Source organism: Mandrillus leucophaeus, unplaced genomic scaffold (genome assembly GCF_000951045.1).
Source record: "Mandrillus leucophaeus isolate KB7577 unplaced genomic scaffold, Mleu.le_1.0 Scaffold163, whole genome shotgun sequence".
Lineage (NCBI taxonomy): Eukaryota > Metazoa > Chordata > Mammalia > Primates > Cercopithecidae > Mandrillus > Mandrillus leucophaeus.
The window spans coordinates 1,603,409-1,609,462 of NW_012101621.1; the positions used below are offsets into that span (position 1 = coordinate 1,603,409).

Genomic DNA, 6,054 nt, shown 5'->3' on the forward strand with positions numbered 1-6,054 from the left:
AAAAAGATTTATTGCTCACGCAAAGCCTGTTTGGTGGTCTCTTCACACCATACGCATGTGACAGGAACAAAGATACATGAAGATGCTAGCTGCTTAAGAAGGGAAGGGTGAGTGTGTGTGTGTGTGCATGTGTAAGGACAAAACTGAAAACATTTGAATTACAGCAGATACAGAAAGAAATCTTACCTGAACTTCTTTTGCCTGACTAAAGCAGAACCTCCCAGAAATGCCCCTACCATTATCTTCCTCCAGAGGAGTCCTCATGTAATGGTAATAGGTCTTTTGCCTGATGTGCACAGCATGTCAATATGCCAAGACACTGGGTTGCAGCAGAGGGAGAGGTTTCATTGCAGGGCTGCCAAACCAAAAGATGGAAGGAAACCTCAAATCCATTTCCTCAAAGAGTTTGAGGCTGGAGTTTTTAAGGGTTTTAGAGTAGGTGGAAGTGAGAGATCACTAATTGGCTGAAGAATGCAGAGTGAAATCATAGTACAGAGAGATTAAAAAACAGTATTCTCATGCTGATCAGTTCATCTGCGGGGCTCTTTAAAGTGAGTGGTGTCAGCTGTTCTGCTGGAATTCAGGATCTGCATAAACAATTCCTAAACAAAAGCCTTATGATTCTAATGTCAAAGATCTTATCAATGGGAACAATGAGAATGCAAATGATCAGTATCTCATGTTCCTGACTTCTGGTTACAAGGAAGTGGATCGAAGAGTAGCCTGATTAATGCTTACTTATAATTATATCTCTGTCCAGGATTCTTGTTAACCGTGTGAAGATGGTTTCACCCAGACAGGAGATATTCCAAGAAAATTGTGTGAAACTTCATCCAAAGCTTCTATTTATCTTTCCCAAGAGTCATTTGTTTTCCTATAGAAGCCATTTCTCCCTCCTTCTTTTCCCCTATGAGTTGATAAACTTTTATCTCTAGCTCTTCATCAAGCCTCTTCATCTTAATGCTTCCACAAGTTATGAATACACTTATTTTCTTTCCCCCTGCTATCCTGTCTATAGTTAATTCACAGGCTCCCATCCACTGAACCAAAGTTGGTAGAGGGCAAGTTTTCCCTCCTAATAGCATGTCTGTGTATATTTACAGTGAGAGAGAACGATGAGAAGAGAATTCTGTCCTTGTCACCATCCAGATAGTCATGGGAGTTGGGACCTGTGGTTAATATAAAATAAATTTGAACTTAGTTCCTGGTTCCTGCCACAGAGCTCCTAAAATCCTTGAAATTTCCTGAGTGATAGTGTAATCAAACTAAGGGTCAGCCAATCACTGCTCACTGCTCAAAAGCAAGACTTGTGAGACAAGAGTGGGTGGAAGGAAAAGCAGGCTTATGCAAGAGCCAGAAACCTGAGGAGATGGTGGACTAGCGCCTCAAAGACTATTCCAAATTTTTAGGCTAGCTAAAGGGATTTTAAGAAGTAGGAGGCATGGAAGCTATGAGCAGGAGTGGTGCAGGGTGCAGGTTTGCATGCCTTATTCTGATGGCTATCTTCAGTAATGGATCACCTGGAGGTCTGGCTGGCATCACCATGACTGCAACTAGCTTATGGATTAACCCCCGTCAGTGATTTTTCTGAGAATGTAGGATTCCACAATCTCAAATTCATGCCTGGTTTATTTCAAGATTAGCCCCTGGGTTTCTTAAGCAAGGATATGGCTAGATATTAAATAAAGCAAAGGGTGAGGCTATTCATTCTTGAAGCAGGCTGATTATTCCAATTACAAACTCCCCATTGCCAATTCCTGTTTCATTTCTATGGGAGATCAGGTGTCAGTTTCTTTCTAGCTACTTCCTGCTGAATGGGGGCATCACTAGGGAGCTGAATAATGGAATTTATTTACCAGGGGTTGGAAGTATTCACGCATTCCTCAACTTATGGAAGTGATTTTTTTTTTTTACAGCATCATTGACCTGGGAGTTAGGGGCCTTTCCATTCAGGGGAAATGCAATCTTGCAATATCACACATATGGTGCAACAAGAGTATAACCCATAGCAGAGAAGTATACCTATTCCTATAATCATAGCTGGAATTACCAGCAGTTTTTTCCACCAAGTAGGTCCTGATCCAAACCATGAAGATAACCACTGTTTTAGGGACATCGTAGGGTCAGACATAGTATTGATTTGTCTGTGCATGTCTTGAAGGGCTGACTAGATGTTTTGCAAATTATCTAGGATATACACAAAATGTTTAGTTTCAATTATGATTCAAGGTCCCTCCCAGCAGCTGTGAGTACATCAAGGGCCATGTGGTTTTGCAAGACTACTTTTCTCATCGTAGTCATTTCAGAGGTTACTAATGAGATGCCCTTAAATGTGTCTTTCAGCACTTGCTATAATTTGTCAGTGCCTCAATATGCCAGATGATGCTTTCTAAGCCTGCTTGGAGGAAAAAAAGGGACAGAAGATCGTCTTACCAAGGGAAAACACATTTGGAAAGTGTTCAGGCTGCCTGGTGGTTTTTGTTTATCAGTCCTGGACCCATGGTAGTCCTAATGTGCACTGCCCTATCCATCCATCGGGTAGACATGGCCAAAGATGAGTTTCACATAACTATTGAGTTCTGCTGGGGACCAGCCACCAAATTTTGGGTCTGTGTCCAGTCAGTGGTAAACAAGTGTGTCTAATATACCACTAAAGAATGTTCATATTGATGTAGAGGCATCCAATCCACATTATTAGTAACATTTGGCCAATGATCCTAAGAGTGATTCCTTTATTCCCAGCATAAAGGGGCAATTTGGGTTAAGTGACTAATCGTGGAGATCATCCAGAGGTAATTGTCCCAAATTTGACAAAAACTCACCTACTGTGTAATGGTTATTAGTAGCCAAAATCTTAGGGGCCATCTAGGGAAACTCCTTTAAGAGAGGGATTGCATACTCAGAGGCCCTTTGGATAGTCCGGTTATAACAAAGAGTTTTCCAGGATCTGGGTTCTGAGGTGTTATATTAATGCCAGGCCATTTTAAAAAAATAATACCTTAAGGTACCAAGGTCCTGATTTTCCCATGAACAATTTTTCATATAGGTTTGTAAATGTATCTCATCAGTTCCCTGCAGGGGTGATACTCACTAAAGTAGCCCAGAAGTGCTAGAGATAGGTAGCAATCCACATACCCAGCAAGCATCTTAGTGTAGACTAGCTGCATAATGTTGTACCCACTGTAGAAATAGACTAGTTTTAGCAGATGTCAAAAAAGTTTACTCATTATGATAAGGACTAACAGAAACTTCATCTTATAGTACAAAAAGATTTTTCTTAAGCAGTAGCTTCAGTTCTCCAGTTGGCTCACAAGTCCAACCAGGTTGATTGTCTGCCGTGTCAGGTTGGGGAGGGGTGATTTTTACCCAAGTGTGATGTATGCATGGGTTTGACTCCAGCCAGCTTAACAGATGAATGAGTCGTTAAATAAATAGTCGTCTCTACTAAAAATACAAAAATTACACAGGCGTGGTGGTACACACCTGTAATCCCAGCTACTGGGGAGGCTGAGGCAGGAGAATTGCTTGAACCCGGGAGGTGGAGGTTACAGTGAGTGAAGATCGCATCACTGCAGTCCAGCCTGGGCGACAGAGCAAGATTCTGTCTCAAAACAAACAAACAAACAAACAAAAATTTTTAGCTTTAGTTTGGTAGGGTTTTCCCCTGGGACTATGGCCCACGACTCTGGAGCGGGGAGCACTTTCTTGACTTGGGTGTGATAGGTCCATCCTTTTTCTGCTGTCTGGACTGCGGTTTCAGTTGTTAGGAGCACTAGGTAAGGTCCTTCCCAGGCCAGTTCAAGCTTTTCCTCCTTCCAGTTTTTGATGAGGACATGATCCCCAGGCTAATGTTGATGTACTGGGAACTCCAGGGATGGTGCCTGTGCTAAAAGACCTTTAGTTCTAAGGGAAGAGAAAGTGGAAGATAAACCAAGTACATAATGTCTGAGAAACCGATCTTTTGTTTCGAACGTGGAAATGTCAGCAGGAGTGTAAATAGGGCAACCCATAGAGCATCTCATATGGGGATAGGCCAACATCTTTTTGAGGGGTGGTTCAGATTCCTAACAAGGCAATGGGAAGGCATTTAGTCCACGGCAACTGAGTCTCTAAGACTAATTTGGTTAAGTGACTCTTCAGAGTTTGATTTATTCTTTCTACTCTTCCTGATGAAGGTGAGTGCCAAGGAGTATGGTATTCCCACATTATGTCTAGTGCTTGGGCTAATTTCTTAACGATATGTGCAGTGAAATGGGTTCCATTATTTGAATTAATATTTTCAATTTATTTACCCAGATCCATTGGAGGAACCACTCTCTATGGCAGCTATAGTCTTATGAAATGTATTTCTGAAGTAATAAGACATGAAAACAAAATTACTCCTTGATCCACGGGCTGCAGAACTGCAGAATGGACGTGTGTGAGCAGGCATGGAAACTATGGAAACTAGTATCTTTGAACATCTCCATCAGAGGCCTTAGGTAGCCAGGTACATTGCCAATCAGCAGTAGTATTTTGAAAGGAATAATTTTTTTCTGAGCAGGTCTCAATAATGAACTTAAAATATTCAGTAAACCATGATGTAAACAGATGTGCTATCATTGGGGCTTTGTTGTTCCATTTATAGACAGGCAAAGTAGATTCAGCATAATTCCTAAGTGCCCTAGGATTTTCAAATGATACATGAGCACTGGCTTCAACCTGAAGTCTCCAGTGGCAGTTGTCCCCTAACAAGAGAGTTGGCCTGTCCTCTGAAGCTCTGAAGCCAGGCACTGACTCCTCCTCTTTATCTATGGGAGTCCCAGATGGCACCTTCTTCCAGTATAAAGCTGTCTCATCTACACTGAAAATCTGTTGTTTAGTGTGGCCACCTTCATCAATGATCTTATCTAGAGCTTCTGGAGAACTTGCTGCAGCTTCTGCTGAGCACTTGCTGCTTCATCCTTCACTTTTATGTTATGGAGATGACTTCTTTCCTTAAACCTCATGAAGCAACTTGTGTTGGCTTACAACTTTTCTTCTGTAGCTTCCTCACTTCTCTCAGCTTTCACAGAATTAAAAGGCCTTATCTGGATTTGGCTTTGGCGTAAGGGAATGTTGTGGATGGTTTGGTCTATCCAAACAACTGAAATTTTCTCCATATCAACAACAATAAGGCTGTTCCGCTTTCTCATCACTCGTGTGTTCACTACAGCGGAACTTTTAATCTCCTTCAAGAACTTTTCCTTTGCATTTGCCACTTGACTAACTGGCTCAAGAGCCTATGGCCTATCCTGGCTTTTGACATGCCTTCCTCACTAAGCTTGATCATTTCTAGATTTTTAAAGTAAGAGACATGTGACTCTTCCTTTCACTTCAACATGTAGAGGTCATTGTAGGGTAACTAAATGGCTCAGGGAATAGGGAGGCCTAAAGACAGGAAGATGGGGAAGGCTCCAGTCAGTGGAGCAGTCAGAACACACACATTTATCAATCGAGTTTGCCGTCTTCAGTTTGCGACACCCCAAAATAATTATAATAGTAACATCAAAGATCACTGATCACAAATCACTGTCAGATATAGTCATGGAAAAAGTTTGAAATAGTCTAACAATTACCAACATGTGACACACAGAAGCACCAAATGCTGTTGAAAAAATGGCGCTGACAGATTTGCTTGATGCAGGGTTGCCATAAGCCTTCGACTTGTAAAAAACACAGTATCTGCCAAGTGCAATAAAGGGAAGCGCAACAAAACGAGGTGTACCTGCACAACCAATGCCCAACTGTGCTTACCGCACGAAGGAAAATGTTTCAAAGGTATCATAACTTTTTAGTCTGGAAATCTGAATGATATTTTACTTTTTCCCCATGTATTCATGGGAGCTTAGACAACTGAAAAAGTAAAGTTGTGGCCAGGCGCGGTGGCTCACGCCTGTAATCCGAGCACGTTGGGAGGCCAAGGCGGGCAGATCACAAGGTCAGGAGATCCAGACCATCCTGGCTAACATGGTGAAACCCTGTCTCTACTAAAAATACAAAAAATTAGCCGGGCATGGTGGTGGGCGCCTGTAG

General features: G+C 42.0%; 1 pseudogene; it reads right to left on the minus strand.

Annotated features, from left to right (window-relative positions):
* Positions 1–1,704: 1,704 nt before the first annotated feature.
* Positions 1,705–6,054, minus strand: part of LOC105536811 — a 7,034-nt pseudogene continuing 2,684 nt past the window's right edge.